Source organism: Leptinotarsa decemlineata, unplaced genomic scaffold (assembly GCF_025532065.1).
Source record: "Leptinotarsa decemlineata unplaced genomic scaffold, Ldec_3_MD MMD2_tig00026299_RagTag_RagTag, whole genome shotgun sequence".
Classification (NCBI taxonomy): domain Eukaryota; kingdom Metazoa; phylum Arthropoda; class Insecta; order Coleoptera; family Chrysomelidae; genus Leptinotarsa; species Leptinotarsa decemlineata.
Window position 1 is genome coordinate 11,308,162 of NW_027412676.1, and position 19,155 is coordinate 11,327,316.

At 34.8% G+C, this 19,155-nt stretch overlaps 1 protein-coding gene across 2 annotated transcripts in view; it reads left to right on the forward strand.

Moving 5' to 3' along the window:
* Window positions 1–19,155, forward strand: part of LOC111511253 (Diuretic hormone 44 receptor 2) — a 329,140-nt gene that overhangs the window by 34,476 nt on the left and 275,509 nt on the right. Inside the window, exon 1 of one of the 2 annotated variants that reach the window (XM_074180596.1) lies at window positions 6,616–6,804. The exons of the other annotated variant lie outside the window; for it this stretch is intronic. The gene's annotated coding sequence lies outside the window, so the exon portion shown is untranslated. Of the gene's footprint in view, window positions 1–6,615; window positions 6,805–19,155 lie in introns of those variants that run through there. 2 annotated transcript variants of the gene reach the window in all.

The following is a 19,155-nucleotide window of genomic DNA, read 5'->3' on the forward strand; positions in this document are numbered from 1 at the left end:
AAATTCATTTTATATAATATCAGACAATGGAAGTACGAACTGATGAAATTCATCATGAAACATTGTCAATCACCTTCAAACAAACCCAGTCATCACTCGAAGACGATTGAGGATACTAACAATCGGAACGTCGTGAAGTAAATTGGCTTGGAATCACTTAACTTTTCAATTTTATTTTTATTTTTTGTTCAATTTGTTCCATTTTTACTTGTATTTTATTTCACTATTATTTCATTTCAGGTTTTTTGCTTAATATAATTATTTTTTCAGCTATTCATTTTTATTTTTCTTCTTTGATTTTCAATTCTTCTTTTTCAGTTCTTTCAGGGATTTCAAATCATTTTATATAATATCAGACAATGAAAGTCCGAACTAATGAAATTCATCATGAAACATTGTCAATCACCTTCAAAAAAATCCCGTTTAAACTAAATAACTACTTGGTTTCTTTCACTGCTGGTAATATGAACTATTGAAAATTGATATTTTTCACTGAGCTGTAATACTGATATTTTGATTTTTCGCGATTGAATATGATGATTGAAGTTTTCTTCCAATATTTCAAACAATATATTGCCAGCATTTGAATGAAACACTGAAAACCCTATGGTACTTGTAGTATAAGTCAAGCAGAAAAAAAATTCCCTCAAATCACATGCTTTTAATGTTATTAATTTCTCACATATTTCTTATTTTTAGGCTTACTGATAGGCACATGAAACAATAAAAGTATATCGTCCATAGTTTTTCGTGAGGAATTATGGTTATCATACTTATGGAATTCATAAAATAAAGAAAAATACAATAATGATGTACTGATTACTTCCATACTGTGACAGTTGATGGAGAGCCACATAAAAAACTTAGTGTTTATGAACTGTGTATTTAAGATTACTCTTCAATGTTGAATTCAGTGCCCCTTTTTGGGTAATGTTTTCGTTGTTTCAAACTTTTATTGTTTAAAAAAAGTGTCAACAGATTTGGAATCTTTGACAAAGAGGGAATGGAACAAAACAAACAAAATTCTGATACATACTCTGAGAACAATAAAAAAAATACATCCACCGATAAAAAAAAAACGAATTTTAATTCAACTCCATTCACTGTTCAATATTATCCAACATAGCTTTTAGGTACCATTTGTAAATTCGTTCATGTAGACTCTCAACATCTATAATTATACCAATGCAATGATTATGCCTGGAATTGCTCTCATCAATTCTATTTACCAATATATTTCAGCCGTTTGGATCTGACGTAATTGGGTGTTTTTATGGCAGGACTGAGTTGCGTTTACCGTATTGTTTGCTGATATCAAATTTCAGTAAAGTGCGAATGTTATTTTTATCCAACGCTTCACTTTCGAAAATTGTCAGGATAAAACAAAACACCAACATTGTGCTTTCACTTTGATAAATCCTTCTCAGAGATCAATTCTTTACAGTAGACAAGAAGTATAAAATTCGACATATCATTCACAGGAAGAGTATATACCTTGAGTGAAACTTTTCAGTCACAAAAAAGAAACTTTATTATGGACTTTTTGAAATTTCCTCTTTTGGATGGATTGTTAAACATTTTCTGTTCTGTTACGTTTCATTGTATGTCTACATCTACTACTTTTTGTATCACTCTTCTCTCAGAGCCGGTGATTTGAATTTTGAATATGGTTAAGTCTAGGTTTTTTTTTTAAAAAAAGTGACACCACTATTAGATACATAATTGACAATAATTGTTATATTTTTCTTATTACCATATGTTATGTTGATGGGTCCAAACATGCTCTGCTATTCTTGATTTGCTGTTTTTCCCTCGCTGTGTGTGTTTCTTGTGCTCGGCAATGCAAATATTCAATGGCCTCTTAGTTTCACCGATATAGGATTTTCCGCACTCACAAGGTATCCGAATAAATGCAATTCTTGGAATCGCAGTCCGCGTTTGGTGGCCTAGTTGTTGTGAGGCTGCTAAGTATAGTGTTTCCAGATCTGAAGCAGGTTCTGATGTTATACTTAGACCTGATCATTCTTATCCTTTCCGAAAATCCTCTGATGTAAGGCAGCGCAAGAACTGGTTGTGACCAGTATGTTCCAAAGTATGTTCCACCAAGGCTACTCCAAAGCCTTGGGGTAGCCAAGACATCATTTTTTATGATTTCTAGTTCCTTCTCAAGACCTTCTTTCGTGTTACAGAGCCCGAATGCACGGTCTAATAAAGTCTTAATGATTCCCCTTTTAGTCGATTGATGGTGGTTGGATTCGTGGTTCAGATACTGTCCCGTGTGAGTGGGTTTTCTTTATACAGATGTTTCCCGCTTAGTGTCGGTCCCTTTCACCCTGTTAACTTCATCGTTCATTTCAGTCACACAATATAGTTCATGCTGATAAAGCGCTGCTACACCTCTGATTATTCAATTTTTGAAATGAGTACCAGCAGTATGAAAATCGTATAAATGATTACTGGTGTGTGACAATAGTTGATAATGAAGACTATCCATATAGGTCAGCTAGATTAATGTGTCAGTTGTGTTGAATATTGTCGAAATTTTTTTCGCTCCGTATCTTCGAAACAAAGCGCCCTATCAAAAATCATCAAAGGACAAAATATCCTTAGAATGGTCCAAGTAGTAGTCTCTTAAATTCCCGCATGTTCAATGAATAAAGCGGGTGGCAGCAAAATTCGTTCCAAAAATAGCCGAATTTCGACCAAAAAATCCGTCGCATGAGCATCGCTCAGGAATTATTGAATAACGTCAATGCCGATCTAGATTTGATCGAAAGGGTCAGAAGTGGTGACGAATCACGAATATATGGTTATGACAATGGAACCAAAGTTCAATCGTTTCAATGGAACGGCCCGCCAAGTTCGACCAAATGTCAAGTTTTTGCTCACTGTTCTCTTCGATGCAACTTGGTGTAGTGCATCTGGAGTTCTTGCCACATGGTGGTACGGTCAACAGTACGAAGAAAACTTGCAGTATTGTGAAAGAACAATTTATGGTTCTCGCATCACGTTATTGCACCTAGTCATTAGTTGTTCGTGACTTTTTGGCTGAAAACACTACCGTAAACATGCCTCAGCCCCTGCTTTCAGCAGATTTACCCCCCTATGACTTTTTCCTGTTCCCAAGATTGGAGAAACCCATTAAAGAACGACGTTTTGCGACGATTGAGGAAATGCTTCGAGGATGGGGAAAATCTGATGAGAACTACTTTGAAAGGACAAAATATAAATTGATAAATAAATGAATATTTTTTGGTGAAAATGAAAATTCGTCTTTTTCTCAACAGATTAGTACCTGTAGCTTTCTATACAATCCAAAAAGTCACAGTCTAATGTTTTCGTTGGCTTGGTACTTGATATGGACATAGTAGGTCTTCGATTTGAGTTTTTTTTGTATCTCATACCAACATAACGATCACTTTTGAGGCAATTAATATCGCTACTCACTGTTCCATGCAAATATAGGTACAACTCTGATTATTTCAACCCATTTTTCGAAAAAACCAACACCATCGGATATTAAAGGAATCCCTCTTGAAACAGCTGCTTTCATATAAACATTGAATTACACCAAATAAAAATTCTTTCGAAACAAATACATTCATATGAACACTGATGATACAAAAAAAATACTTATCTCTACTCAGTTTGTATTTCAAACATTCATTATGGAAATATATCAGATATCATTCACAGGATTTCTACACAATGTACTAAATACAAAGTAAAAATCTCATTTACATGGAACACTGTTATCCTCACTGGTAGACATCGATGTTTCGCCGTAAGACACTTGGCTTAGGGCTCTGCAGTACCAATCTGGATAATATCTTAAGAAAAAAATACACAAATCATTCAATCTGTATTCCAAAGAGCCCTTATGCAAGTGTCTTACGACGAAACATCGATATCTACAAGAAAGATGACAGTGTTCCCTGTAAGTAAAATTTTTACCTTTTATTCAGTATATTGTGTAGACATTCTGTGAATGATATCTGATATATATCCATAATGAATAATTGTAATATAAACAGAGCAGATTAAAGTGTTTTTTGTATAATGTAGTGTTCATATAATAATAACTTTTATTAATAATAACTTTTATTTCCTTGAAATTAGAGTACAAAGTATCGAATTTTAACGTATAGCTCTTTAGAATGAATTTCGAGATTGACCGCATTAGCCTAGGCAAAATTGCCTGTCTGCCATGTGCTCGATCAGAGAAATTTAGAGTTAAGTGTACATTGTTTGACATGGTGAGTAAGCAAAATAAATTATATTTCTGATATTGAATATTTTACTTCCGGATGTGATCAACACAGGGGAGAGGGTGTGAACACTTGGTATTTTTTTAGGTTGATTTTGTATTCAGTATATCATAAAATTTCTTAGAATAATTTATAACATATTTTTGTGTTTCAGTATTGTATTTCTTCATTTTTGAAATCTGTTTTAAGTCAATTGGTAAGGCATTGAAAAATTTGGGACCAAGAAAAAAGAAAGTTCTTTGTGTTAATGTTTTTTGAAGGATTGGACATTAACATTCATGTTTGTGGTAGACCTGTTTATCCTAATATTTTTCTGGTTGAATTTCTCTTGATTTATGAACTTTCTTTTCAAACATTGATAAGTGTATAATAGTTTAACATTTAATATATTTGCTTCCTGATATAGCTTATCGGTGGAAAAAAGTTTTTTTTTTTCAGGATGATTTTTAATAGTGTGTTTTGTGTTGTTTGTATAATGTTCAGTGTGCTGTTGAAAGCTCCACACCATATTGTGATGCAGTAAGACAGAATTGATTCGGCTAGGGAGTTGCAGAGCATCATGAGGTGTTTTCTGGAGAGGATGTCTCTTAGATAATAAAAACTGTGTATAAGTGTTCTAAGGCGTTTGTTTACATACATGATATGATCAGACCATCGTATGTGTTGATCTAGGACTTCCCCTAAATATTTAATTGATGATACTTTTTTAATAGTAGAGCACCCATATACATTTTTGTGACAGTTTATAGAGTGTAGTTTCAGAGACAAATTATGTGGTTGACTAATGACCGTTGGTGTAAAGGCAACAAATTTAGTCTTATCAATATTTAGGGTAAGCTTATTTAAATTCAACCATGCATATATATTCTATAAATTTGTTTCGGTGGTGTGTTCAACATCCTCCAAATTTTTTCCCGCGCAGATGAAGGCTGTGTCGTCAGCATAACAAATAAGGTGTCCTAGACCATCAATTTTTGCTATACTTATGCTATACTTACCTCATTCCCAATTTGTACTTTCTGGACTCTATTTGTTGAATGATTGGACATAAGAATTTGTGGGAGACCACGAATACCGTAGTGACTCAATTTGTTCAGTAGAATTCCGTGTGATACTGTGTCAAAGGCCTTAGCGAGGTCTGGGAAAACTGCTATGCATTTCGATGATTTGTCCAGAGCCTCGACTGTTTGCTCTAGAAAATCATCTACTGCGTTTTCATTGTTTGAATTTTGGATGAAACCATACTGCCTGTCAGAAATGACGTTATGTCTGCGAAAAAATTCCGTCAATCTTTTTTTACCTACTTGTTCAAATATTTTTGCTAGATTTTTGATGACAGATATTGACCTGTAGTTATTTATTTGACAACGGTTACCTGTCCTCAAAATCGGAGTGATGAGTGATTCTTTCTATTGTTTTGGAATGTTTCTACTAGTAAGAAATAAATTGAATATATGGAATAATGAGTGTAGTATGTACTTATGTACCTATAGTTTTTATAGTTTTCACAGAGAGTTTATCTGGGCCCAAAGAACATTTATTTTTTAGTTGTGATAGATGAATAATAATTTTATATTTTAGAGATAAAAATATCACTTTTTATGCACTTGGTCACCACTTGATTCACTGCTGATTCTATTTCTTCGCGGATTTCCCTTGTTAGAGCCATATTCCTGTTTCTAATTTCACAAAATTCGAAAGCAGGATAACACGTTATTACTAATTTTCATTTTTAGAAATTTTTATTTGCCGTAATACTTCTTCCTGCACATATATTGGGAAGCTAAAAATTTATTCGACTACTCACTAGCCAATAACATATCTGAATGTATTTGTTTGGAAATAATTTTATTTCGTTTAATTCAATGTTTATATGGAAGTAGCTGTTTCAGGAGGGCTTTTTCATCTAGTTTGTGTCTGAAAGTTACTTATTTGCATGATCTACACATCTATGTATAGAGTTACTTCTTTCGAAATCATTTGCTTCCTTTCTTTCTTTGGAAGATTCTCACATTTTTTATATCAAGATGGAGTAGTAGAAAGCCAAAAACTTTTTTCCCAAAAATTAGTCTCCCCTAAAAATATAACCCTTCAATGTAAAGAGAATGGAATATCCAAAAATGAAACATTTCTCAAATCACATCACCCTGCCGCACCGATTGGAGAATCTCTGTTCACAAAAATCCACGCAATATTTTCCACAAATCACCCTCTCGAGGTTATTTATGAATTCGGGCCGCTTACTTTAAAACTCTTGAGGAATCACTCAATCTGTAGAATTGAAGCCGACGCATACGCATCGCTATGAGCCTTGGGTGTCCTAAACTCTCGAAGTTGCTACTCCCGCAGTGTTGTTACCAACAGTGCGCTAAAAGTCGGGTAAGGCGAACAGCGTGACTTGAACTCGGTGCGGGTCAGTTCGAAAACCGCGCTTCCTGGTGAGACGAAGAGATATCCACGGACGCTTGGGGAAATTATTTATGTACAGTAGAATGGCGAGCAGAGGGTTTTTATGCCAAACAAGGTCTTCTGGAAGGTAAAATAAATTTCTGACTCCGCTAACTCATTTAGAGGAAACAATAAGATCTTGGGATTCTTTTAAACATCGACCGAACCAAAATTGTCTTATTTACTTTTCAGAGAAAAATTGATATGGGGAAATTTAAAGTATCGCAATTGAAAATTAGCATAATTTTACAAATAATTTCATGACTTTACTATTGTCAACAAACATTGTCATTAACTGTTTTGGGAAAATAATACAGAGTTGGCTATCGAAAAAATACTTCCAGGCATAACTACCAGGGAAACAAAAAAGCCCAAAAAGACACCTAGTTTATTTTTAAGGGAAATAAAGTCGCGTCAATGAATACGTAGAATATACAGTGTGGTACCTTTAACTGGAATAAATTCAGTAGAATTGTAGCAGAATGTTTCTTGCAAATTCCTGAGACAGGTCGATTTTGTTTTCAAGAGAGATACATTTCTACATTCTAATGAACCAAGTTACATGCATCCTTTACATAGGGTAGCTACCCCCTAAATTTTTGTAGATAGCAATAAGGGTTGATTTGTATTAAATTTTAAAGACATATTATTCCTCTAAACAGCAGTGCTCGATTTTTAAAATTTCATCGATCAGTTTCCGAGATACTATCAATTTAATAATTTGCATAAAAAATTAGCATTTTTCAAATTATCCTCATGTCTTATGAAAAATGCGCAGCTTTGAAGAAAATGTTTAAACAGGTCGATTTTGCCTTCAAGGGAAACATTTTAACAATGTAATAAATCAAATTACGTACACTCCTAAGCAGGGTAGCTACCCCTAGAAAATTAATGAATAGCAATAAAGGTTGGGTTGTAATGTGCTTTAGAAACAATTCATTTCCCTTAACAACAGTAATCGATTTTTAAAATTTGATCAAGGAGATTATACTGAACTATCTAGTTTTACAATAAACATAAGGGTAACGGTTGAAAAAAAATGGTACAAATAAGATTTAATTTAATAGATGCTCAAAGTGTTCACCAAGTACATGCTGGCATAGTCCAAGCCGATGGTAAAATTCATTTCTTACATTTTTCAAAATGTCTGGAGATATTTGACGGATTTCATGCCTAATGCGTTCTTGGAGTTCATGTATGGTTTCTGGTTTCGTTACATAAATTTTGGATTTGAGGTATCCCCATAAGAAGAAGTCTAGTAGGGTAAGGTCAGGAGAGCGTGCTGGCCACTCAATTGCACCTCTTCTGCCAATCCATCTACATCTTCAAAGCTGCGCATTTTTCATAAGACATGAGGATAATTTGAAAAATGCTAATTTTTTATGCAAATTATTAAACTGATAGTATCTCGGAAACAAATCGACGAAATTTTAAAAATCGAGCACTGCTGTTTAGAGGAATAATATGTCTTTAAAATGTAATACAAATCGACCCTTATTGCTATTTAAAAAAATTTAGGGAGTAGCTACCCTATGTAAGGGATGCATGCAATTTGGTTCATTAGAATGTAGAAATGTATCTCTCTTGAAAACAAAATCGACCTGTCTCAGGAATTTTGCAAGAAACATTCTGCTACAATTCTACTGAATTTATTCCAGTTAAAGGTACCACACTGTATAATTCTTCCGAAGGAAGAAAACAATTCAGTTCAAAATACAAAGATAAAAGATGCATAGAAGTTACTTTCAAATACGAACTGAATAAACTATATCGAATTAACTACCTACCGTCACATGAATGAATTACATGTAAGAAAAGTTATGAAAAATGGAAAATAAAAATTTCTATATTTTTTACTACTGAAGTTACTGCAGTGTCGTCCTATAAGGATATTTTCAAAGTCATATATTGACATAAAAATGAATAATAATATTGAGTACGAGTTTTTTCCCAACATCAAACCGTTATTTTAACTCCTCAAGACGTGTTTTGATCACCAAGTGATCATCTTTGAGAGGAAAATTAAACTGTTTAATCTTCCTCTTGAAGATGATCAGTTGGTGATCGAAACACGTACCAAGGTGGTAAAATAACGGTTTAATTTTCCCATTGAAGATGAACACGTGTCGAGGAGTTAAAACAACGGTTTGGTGTTGGGAAAAAACTCCAGTAATATTTTATAATATTACTCCTTAAATAACACCACTGTAGGTAATAAGATAGGTATTCAACCCAATTAGATACCTGAATTTTGTTTACCTGTGACAATGTGGTTACGCAAATTTGAAAATTGATGAGTAAACTAGATCGATTTGATCATTCAGCAGGTTACACCTGCATTGGTTATGCTTATGAATTTATAAGGATTTTCAATTTTTGAGTTTCCAACCTTTGCTTGCATAGTGCAAAATTTCCGTATCGTTTAGATTCAGGAACTTGTGGTTGCATTCCAAGGAATGATTTGAAAACGTCGAATCATTTCAACCTAGTGTGAAGGTCCTTTCATATAAACATAAACACATTACATATTACACATAAACATTATTACACTCCGGACACTTAAGCCTATAAACTCCAGATTTCACCATCTTGTCCACTTTATCTTTGGCATCAAAAAGAATATTAGATGACCTAATGGAATGCGGTCTGAATGCCACTTCCATATTGTTTCTTTTGAAAAATCCAGAAATTATCTCTGTTCTCTTACCAAAATATGTTAGAATAACACATTTCTTGATTTCTGTCAAGTGTCCGGAGTGTAATAGTGTTTATGTGGGGTAATGTGGTCGAAATATCTCAAAACGGTATGCTGAACATGGAAGGTAAAAATATTTCGACGATTTCAAACATTTCCTTGGAATGCAACAACAAGATCTTGAATCTAAACGATACGGAAATGTTACAATAAGCAAGGGTTGGAAACTCAATTATTTGGATTCGTTAAAATGTATAAGCATAATGACTGCGGATGTAACCTGCTAAATGATCAAATCGATCTAGTTTACCCACCAGTTTTCAAATTAGCGGAACCACATTGTCACAGGTAAAAAATTCAGGTACCCAATTGAGTTAAATATCTGTGTTATTACCTACTGTGGTGTTATATACGTGGTAATATTATCATCCATTTTCAGTTTTTTGTATTAGTTTGAAAATATCCTTGTTGGACAAAACTGCAGTAACTTCAGTTACAAATAAAAGTGGTGAAGAACATAGAAATTTTCATTTCTCATTTTTCATCATGATTTCCTACCACGTAGTAACTAACGGCTGCATCCATCAATTTATTGAAGAAGAGTTATTTCCAAAATAACTTTCCTTTTCAGCTTGTACTCCAAACATTCGCTATCGATTTGAGGTAGATACAATTCATTCGAACATTACACAATATATTACGTAAAATAGTTGGGATATGAAATTTCACTTACATGAAGAACTGTCAGCCTCAATGGCGGAAGTTTCTAAATGAGATATTCATCTTATAACCTTATCAGCTTCTTCAAGAATAACATTACGATTTAATGTCATGGAACAGACAAATCTACTCTAGTCACGATGGCAGTAGGTAAATGCAATCATATGCTTAGTTGATTTGATTCCGGCGGAGGTTTCACACCCCCATTGTACCTCCATTGTTTCTAAATGGAAATTGGGGTTGAAAGAAACTGCATTAATACCCTATCCACTCTGATTCGAAAGTGCATATAGATTATAACGATAAGGAATCACATTAAAATTATCTGATGCCTGATTGTTCATATTTTATGGAAATTCGATGGCAACATTTAATTTGCCTCTGAATCTTTCTGTTAGAGACAATCTTTCCAAATGAATGACTAAAATACGGGGAAACTTATGAATTGATAGAGACTTTTTGCATTTTATTTTCTCCTTGCAACTCGAACAAGTCTGGTTTTCATGCCCATCCAAAGTTTTTTCTCTTGTGAAGGAATCCAAGCATTGCGATAAACTCAATTGGCCAGTTCTTCGTGGTATGGGGAGTGACAAATCCCAGAAAGGATCGAAGGATTTTAATTGACCAACGAAATTATGTACAATCTTAAGAGTTATATGTACTCGAAAAAATCAGCCATGATTCTTGTGTTTTTCCGCTGTCACTTAATTTTTCGTTAGTCTCCATTAAGATCGGTTTTACAGATCTACATATTTCGACTAGTGTTCTTTGGAGTCTGATTTAGTTTTCTTATACTTGTGATATATCTGAGGTCAAATTTTATGTAAATGTGGATACTATATCAAGAAACGTTAGTTTTATGAATGCAGGTTACGCCCTTTTTACGCTAAGGGCCGGGACATATGTGTCCCATTAGACATTTTAGGTGGGACATATTAAACCCAGTAGTCTCGAAAAAAAAATTATTTCCATTCAAATTATATTGGACAACATTATTGCAGATGGTGAGGAGTGAAGCACAAAGGTTTATTGCACATTTGACACAATGTTTTTGTTCTTACTTCTTTTTGCATCTGTGCGCATCTGCAGCAGCGACGTCTTGTGGGGCCCTCCAATAGGTAAATGATCGAATAGATGTTGCTATTTTCTCTTCACACTTGCCCCACTTCGTCCCAACGCAATCAAATCTTCTGCTATTGTAATTAGGAATGGCAGGAATGAAGTTTTTGTGCGTCTTTCATCATCGTAGAGAATATGAGCATTTCTTGCAGCTATCATAAGGAATTTGAAAAAAACTTTTTTCCACCACTTATTTGATCTTCTGTCGAAGTCGTATAAGCCCGCATATTGATCGGTTAGATCTACTCCTCCCATATGGTCATTATAAAACTTCAACATTGTGGGACTGGAGATTTCTTTCTTGGTGCCATCTTTTATAGTTCGTGTTACTAGAGTAGTTTCATCAGAGAAGCAGTTACTGATCGCCAACACTTCTTTTGTGTCTTGCCATCTGAAAACTACTGTACCGTTTTCATTGAACATAAATTGATTTTCTCCTCGTTTCAAGTTTCCAGAAAATTTTGGGAACATTTTTACGATTTCTCATCAGAGTTCCGACAGCAGGAAACTTGATAGTATCAAGTAAGTTCACAGAAGAGAAAAATCTATCAAATGTCAATACGACAATCGTAAATTTGATACTGCCTGATAATTTGCGAACAACTCTTTCGCCAAGTGTCCCTTCAGAGGCGTTCTCTTCTTTACCTGCATAAATATTTAGGTCATACACATATCCTGTTTTTGAATCTGATCGAACCCAAATTTTTATGCCACTGAAGCCTATGGCTTCAGTGGTAAGTACTGTTTCAGGGAAGATCTCCCTTTGAATTTGGTCATTGACTCGTCAATACTTTGGAAAGTAGAGTCAGAACGATGTTTTGTGAATGTGTGTTTGAGGCAGTTGACAACTTCTTCGATATAATATAACTTTCCTGCATCGATAGGCTTCTCAGGGTAGTTGAAATACATTTTTGATAATAATAATTTGCAGCGATCTCTGGATATAGCCTTCTTTGTGGCGGTGTTGTCCAAAGAGTCATTATTGGACCAGTAATTATTGAATCTAGGAACACGATTGTAGCACATTACAAGAGAAACTCCTAATACAATCATTATTTCATGATAATCTGTTCCCATTCTCTTTTTCTTGATAATCTTCTCGAATATTTTCAATCTGGCATTTGTGTATTCAGCAATCTGCATGAGTAGGCTTCTAGGAAAAATCTTCAAGAAAATTTCAACTTCTTTCATTTGTCTCGGCAGGCAAGAAGTAGCTGCTGCTTCATCAGGTATACAGAATCTGGGAGGAAATTGTTGACTGCTGCTACTCCAAAACACTACTCCATCTGGTGCCACTAAGTTTTCACTCACGATTGTCTCATTAACTTCTTGACTAATTTCATCATCATTATTTATATCATCAGCGATAATTTCATCTTCATTATTGTAGCTTTCTGAGGAACAATAATTTTCATCATCTTCGCTATTATCGCTCTCTGAGGAACAATAATTTTCATCTGATGAGTCTTCACAATGAAATGGGTCATAATCGTCATCACTCAAGCCATCTTCTATAATCCTATTAGCTTCTTCTTCAAGTTCTCTTTGTGTCAATATTCTTTTACTTATTGTTTTACAGAACCACGAGACACATTTGTCCCGACAAATGTGTCTCGTTCAAAATGCCTGCTGGGACCCAGGTGTCCCACAGTCTAAAGTAATGAAATTCAACAGGTTTTATTAGTACACGATTATTGAAAACTAGTGCATTGCTTATTACTAACCTTAGAGAGCAGACAAAATACAGTTAGGGCAATAATACACTTGCAAATTTTTCAGAATGTAGTGGAACGCAAAGCACGTGTTGGCTGGACGGACTTCACCGGCAAACTGTGAGGTTATGTGACCACTTGTAAACAAATACTTGTATAGTGTGTTTTTAGAGACTGATATATTTATGTATAATGGAAAAACGGGATCTATTTGTACCACTAGGCGCACGAAATACATGGATGGGACACGTATGTCCCGATAGACTCCAAAGGGTTTTGCTATTCGAAAAGCCTGGTTTACTGTGTTTCAGTTGATGATTCTTATTATGCATGAAGGTATGCAAGTTCACCACATTTCCCTAATCAGAGTTTCCATTCATACATTTTGCAAACTATTTTGGTAAATCTAACAGGACCATGTTACTTTTCTTTCAAAAGGACCTTCAATTTTCTCCGGGAGAAGAAATATACCAAGGAGTATTCATAAAACTATTATTTCAGAATAAAACTCAACACAGGCACCTCTCCCAACGTTTCTATACAGTAGGAACTGGCAAAGCCATCAGATTGATATTTTTTAGAATCATTTATTCGACAATTTTTGCACCTGAACTAAGGAGTGAGACCTGGAGCTATCCTCAATTTAGCAGGATTTTTAAAATAAACATTATCTACGTGTGATTTCGTTACTCACTCAATTGGTATGAATCAGGTGAATTGATTGACCAAGACCTACATGTAAAAGTTTCTTAAAAACTGTGTCAGTCAAATGAAGTTCTTTCGTCCAGTCTAGGAGAATCTGCGGTTTTCACATCCCAGGTGATGTTTCGGTTGATTTTATCTAACGAGTCTTTCAATAGGGACTTCTGACAATTGATAACGGCCATTTTGTTGAAGCTAAATCCGTCAACTTAGTTGTCATTTATTCAGTCAATTTTGCCAAATCGATTTCGCGTCACTCAAGAATTTGGCCTTTTGCAGACCACAACTTGGCGAATTTCGCGTCGTGACTTGGACCTGCACCCGTAAAAAATTCAACTGACCTAGAATCTGAAGGTAAACGTCCATAGACTACTACGTGTGCTCGGTGAATGGGCTCTGGAGCAGTTGGCAATTGGCCCTAATTTTCATCAAAGAATTATTTTCAGCGATATCACCCATTTCTGAATGAATGGGTGCGTGAACAGAAAAAATTGTCGAATTTGGGGCGATACCAATCCACATGAAATCTAAGAGCGTCCAATGCATCCCGAATTTTAGGCTGGCGGCGTCATCAGTCCATATTTCTTTGAGAACGACGTAACCAGGTCATTACTGCCAACAACGAGCACTAAAGGTCGATAATTACCAACTTATTTTGGCCTAAATTGGATGATCTGGACACCAACGACATGTGCTTTCAACAGCGGTCCTTGGGCATCGGAGTCATGAAAAGTTTGGCGTGGCGGAAATTCGAAAGATGTTATATTGCTCACATAATGGCTTCAATAGGTCTTTCAAACGGACAAAAAGTTTCTATAATATCTCACATACACTTTGTTTTATTCAAATTCAATTATAGAAAGCGCTTAATGAAAGTCCCTATACTTATTTTTTGAACGGATCAACTCAAGAAATTGAAATTTGGTACAATGAAATTAATGCATGAATACTTTATTTTGAAGTGAAATTGACAGATGAATCTTTTAAGATAGCGACTGGGAGCCATCTGGGAAAAATGATAAATGGAAAGGGTGTCTTGTGATACATCATTTTGAAGCTCCTGACAAATGCTTCACAACCCTGGAATATAATGTCAATACCTTCAACTAATACAAAATGGCGGAACTTTAAATAATTGCCTGAATACATTGACATTTTACTACATAATATGAGGTAATAAGCTTGAGGTCAGTTCAGAAGATGATCGAAATGATTGTCTTGAACTTCTTGACATTTAAACAGCCTATCCGACATTTAACGCCGAACATTTTCGAACACAGTAACGTCAATATTACTACAAATATTTATTATTCTCTGCCGTATATCCAATATTGAAACAGGTTCAGTTTCGTACACCATTTGCTTCAAATAGCCCCATGAAAAAGTCCAGCGGGCTGGCCATTGTATAGGACCTCGACAGCCAATCCAACGACCGCGAAAAGTAGTATCCAAATAGTTTCCTAGTCTAGAGTAATGTGATGGTGCTCCATATTGTTGGGATACAATATCCATATCGAATTCATTAGGATTCGCTTCGACGATTTCAGTGATGAGAGGGTCAACAGTAGTTTCCAGCATATTCAAATACAATTCCTCTGTTGAATTTTGATCAATAAATAAAGGTTCTTCAATATGGCTTCTCAATATTTCCGCCCAAACGTTAATTTTTTCTGTATATTGGGTATGTGTTTCGCGAAAAACGTGAGGGTTGGTGTCACTCCAATAACAGCAATTTTGTCTGTGAACATTGTCGTTTGAAGAAAATGTACATTCGTTACTAAAACAAATATTGTGGAGATAGGTAGGTTGCCTTGCAATGGTTTCCATCATGATTTCGCAGAATTATGTTCTTCGATCAGGGTCATCTCCAGTTAATTGGTGTAACATTTTAATTTCATATGGATAATACCTATTCCTTTTCAAAAGTCTCCACACAGTAGAAGGAGACACCTCACAAATATTGGCGACGGAATAATTAGACTGTTCAGGATTTACTACCATCTCACCAATTAATTATTGTACTTGCTGTTCTACAGATAGGACGATTCAGAAAAAGTCCATTGAAAATCCTTTCGGTCTCGTGAAAGTTACGCGTCGCACCGTAAATAAAAATCGCTTTAAATTTTTCTTTGAATGAACGAGAATTGACCATTTCAGAGATTGTTGACGTGGTACCTTTCTACTAGTAAAACCGTAAACCAAAAGAGAATATTCTAACAGAGCAATGATGTTCATTGTCGTACTGACATTTTTTGTCGTTTTTATAAACAGAATTACTTAAAAAAACCTTATCGGGTTGTTGGAATTGCCATATGGCAGATTACAAGGAATATTTCTAGAAATATCGATATTGATGTGTTTGTCTTCAGAAAATCATTAAATAATCCGTCATTTTGTAGTAGGTGAAGATATGATATTCTAGAGTTTTGGAGTTTTTGTCAAGAGCTTCAAAATGAGGTGTCACAAGACCCCCGTTTCGATTAGATTTTTCTCCCAAATGGTGCAGAGTCGCCACCTTGAAAGTTTCATCTGTCAATTTCACTTCAAAAATGCACTGTATATCATTCTCATCGAAACCTGTTCTATAAATATTTTTGAAATACTCGTCACTCTGAATATTTATGTATTTTATGTGTTGTGCTGATTAATTCTCCTACTAATTGTTATTGTGGCCTACAAATAGAGGTAGTTATCATAGTTATAAGAACAGGACAGGTGATTGAGTTACAATCGCCTGTCCTGTATTTACGAAAAATAAGTACAAAACTGCAACTGAATCAACACAGTGACTGCATCCAATTTCAACAAAACTTCGTTGCACAAGAAAAACAGAATTGAGAATAAGTTTCTTAGAGCAAACAAAAATGCAAAGGATATTTCTTTAGAAAATTGTACAAATACTACATGTTATTCCACCTTCCGTTGGTTGTTTTGGATGAGAATTCGTATTATTTATTTCATTTCCAAAGACAGTTTTCAATTCTGAACAGTGGTTTTTCAGATAAGTTTCAGTTGGTGTTTTCTTTTCTTTTCATGTTTGAAAAGTACAGTGGCAGAGTATGAGCACATTTTTTCATTAAGCAAAGAAAAATTGCCAAGGCGTGTAAAAAAAGCATATCAGTAATTTTTCTGTACTTGCTTCACAAGTGCTACCCATTATATATGTTGATGAAATATATTTTTCCGTTAACCAGCTGTCGCACCTCTACGAACGACAACTCTCAGAAGCCGAAACTTGTGCGAGCTTAGGACTAACAAGGTCTCATCTTTTAACGTATGATTCCTAACACCGGTTGGATGATAGCAAGTGAAAGTGATTCACCCTACGGTTTGAATCACCGACCAACACGGCGGTTGATTTGAGACGCATCCATGGATTTGATACAATACAACACATTTATTTAAAAAAAACTGCAAAGTACAGGTGTGGGAAAATGTCAAAAAGGATGCTATATACAATAGGTTAGAACAGGAAAAAATTTTGATAAAAACATACAACAAAAAATCATACACCGGTTTGAAAATTCTCACAATCAAAAAATTTCTCAATGGAATGGAATGCATGGTGGTAAGGCGACGTTTCAACATAAATTTGAAGTTGTCATAACTATTATTATTTTTTAGATCGGTTGGTAGCTTTGTTGCATATTTTAGCAGGTACTATGTGGAACCAGCGTTAATCTGTGACTCGAAATTTCCAAATACTTTTGACGGAATTGATAGGGTATTGCATCATATCGTGAAATAGAGAACCCTGATGGATTCTTTTTGGCTTGCAAAATACTGTTCTTCCTTTTAGTTAATAATATGAGGAATCGAAAAATCAGGACAATTTAATTGTCAAGGGGGACACTTTCAAGGACTATTTGTAGCCCTCATGGTTCAACCCCCTAGGAGGGATAGCTGCTACTCTTGGAATTTTAAATGGGAAGAGTGGTCAAGTGGCACATAATTTTGATTGGCGTAATGGGAAATGTTCCTCCTGACGAAAATCAAGTAGTTTTCATAAAAGAGCTCTAAAACAACGCATTTTGAACTTATCATTTCAACCTTCTTCTTTAAAAAATTATTTAAATACCTGAAAAAGAGAAATGAAATTATGCATTCAATATTTGAAGAGATTCGTTTCTATTTCACCATTTGGCAATATCGGTTATAGCTAATTAAGGACAATGAAACTGTTATCTGTATGATACAAACAGAGATGACATATTTCAGAGGCGTGCTGTTCTGTTAACTCATGTTCCGAGTTCCGAGACATATGACATATTGTGCACCTAACCTATCTTCCTCTATATAAATGAATAACAAAACAACTGTTGTTTATGTGGCTTGTGGAGGTGGTATTGAACTATAGTTTATATTTTGCCTTAATTGTTGACTTATAAAGATGATTTTGTTTTTTTAAAGTAAAATATCTAGGTACGTATAAATTATTTCAACTTGATATAGGCGCTGTTGCCAATATGTGAATTAGAAACAAATCCCTTTAAAAATAAAAATCCAACATTTGAAACATCAATTTGAATACTTTTCGAAGTGAATTTGAAAAACTCATGAATTAAACTCAACGTTAGTTTGTTCACACTTGCATTTGCAGTAATTGTGGAACATTCCCCATTCTGCTGCAATGGTACGCTGCCTTAGTACTTTTTGATGAGTATTTATTTAAAAATAGTGTTCTAAACTTTCACATGTAATTAGAATTTGCGTGTTCTGATATGAATTATTGTAATGACTTCTTTTAATATAAATAGTTGAAAGAGTAGATGGCACCGTTCCAACCATTGAATGATAAGAATAAATGTATCACGCGCGGGAGTTTTCATTTGCTAGTTATTGTCTTTTTGCAAAATGAAATTTATTTTAGGAGAAAGACATTTCAAACATAAAATCTACTCACGCTTATCTCATGAACCGTTTGAAATATTGCCCATTTTGCTCTAAAGAGTAATGAAGTCTGTTTTCGAACTCCCTTCTAACATTACGGAAAACTTCACTAGTAATTGACTGGCGAGCTGCTGTTATTTCGTCTTTTGAGTCCTTCAATATCAGAAGGTTGTGTTTAAAGAACAATAGATTCAAGATGCTCCCAAAGAAAGACATCCAAGGGTGTTAAGTCCGGTAATCTCGGAGGCCAATCAACTGCTCCCCGTTTGTCAATTCATCTATCCGAAAAACTCTCGTTTAACCACTGTCTTACGAAAAGAAATTAATGAGGTGGAGCACCGTCTTGCTGGAAATGTAACAGATCCTTCTGCAAAAGTTCATTACCTTCTGCAATCATTTGGGTATCTAGCTCGTGAGTTATAAGAGGATCGAAAGTCTCTTCAAGCATTTCAAGGTACAAATTGCAAAACACGTTTTCTTCCAGAAATAATAGACCAATAATGGCATTTTGTGGGTGTTGTGCATGCCCTTCCGGAAAAAATGTGGGTTTTTTCACTCCAATAGCGGCAATTTTGTCTGTTAACACTGCCACTCAGAGAAA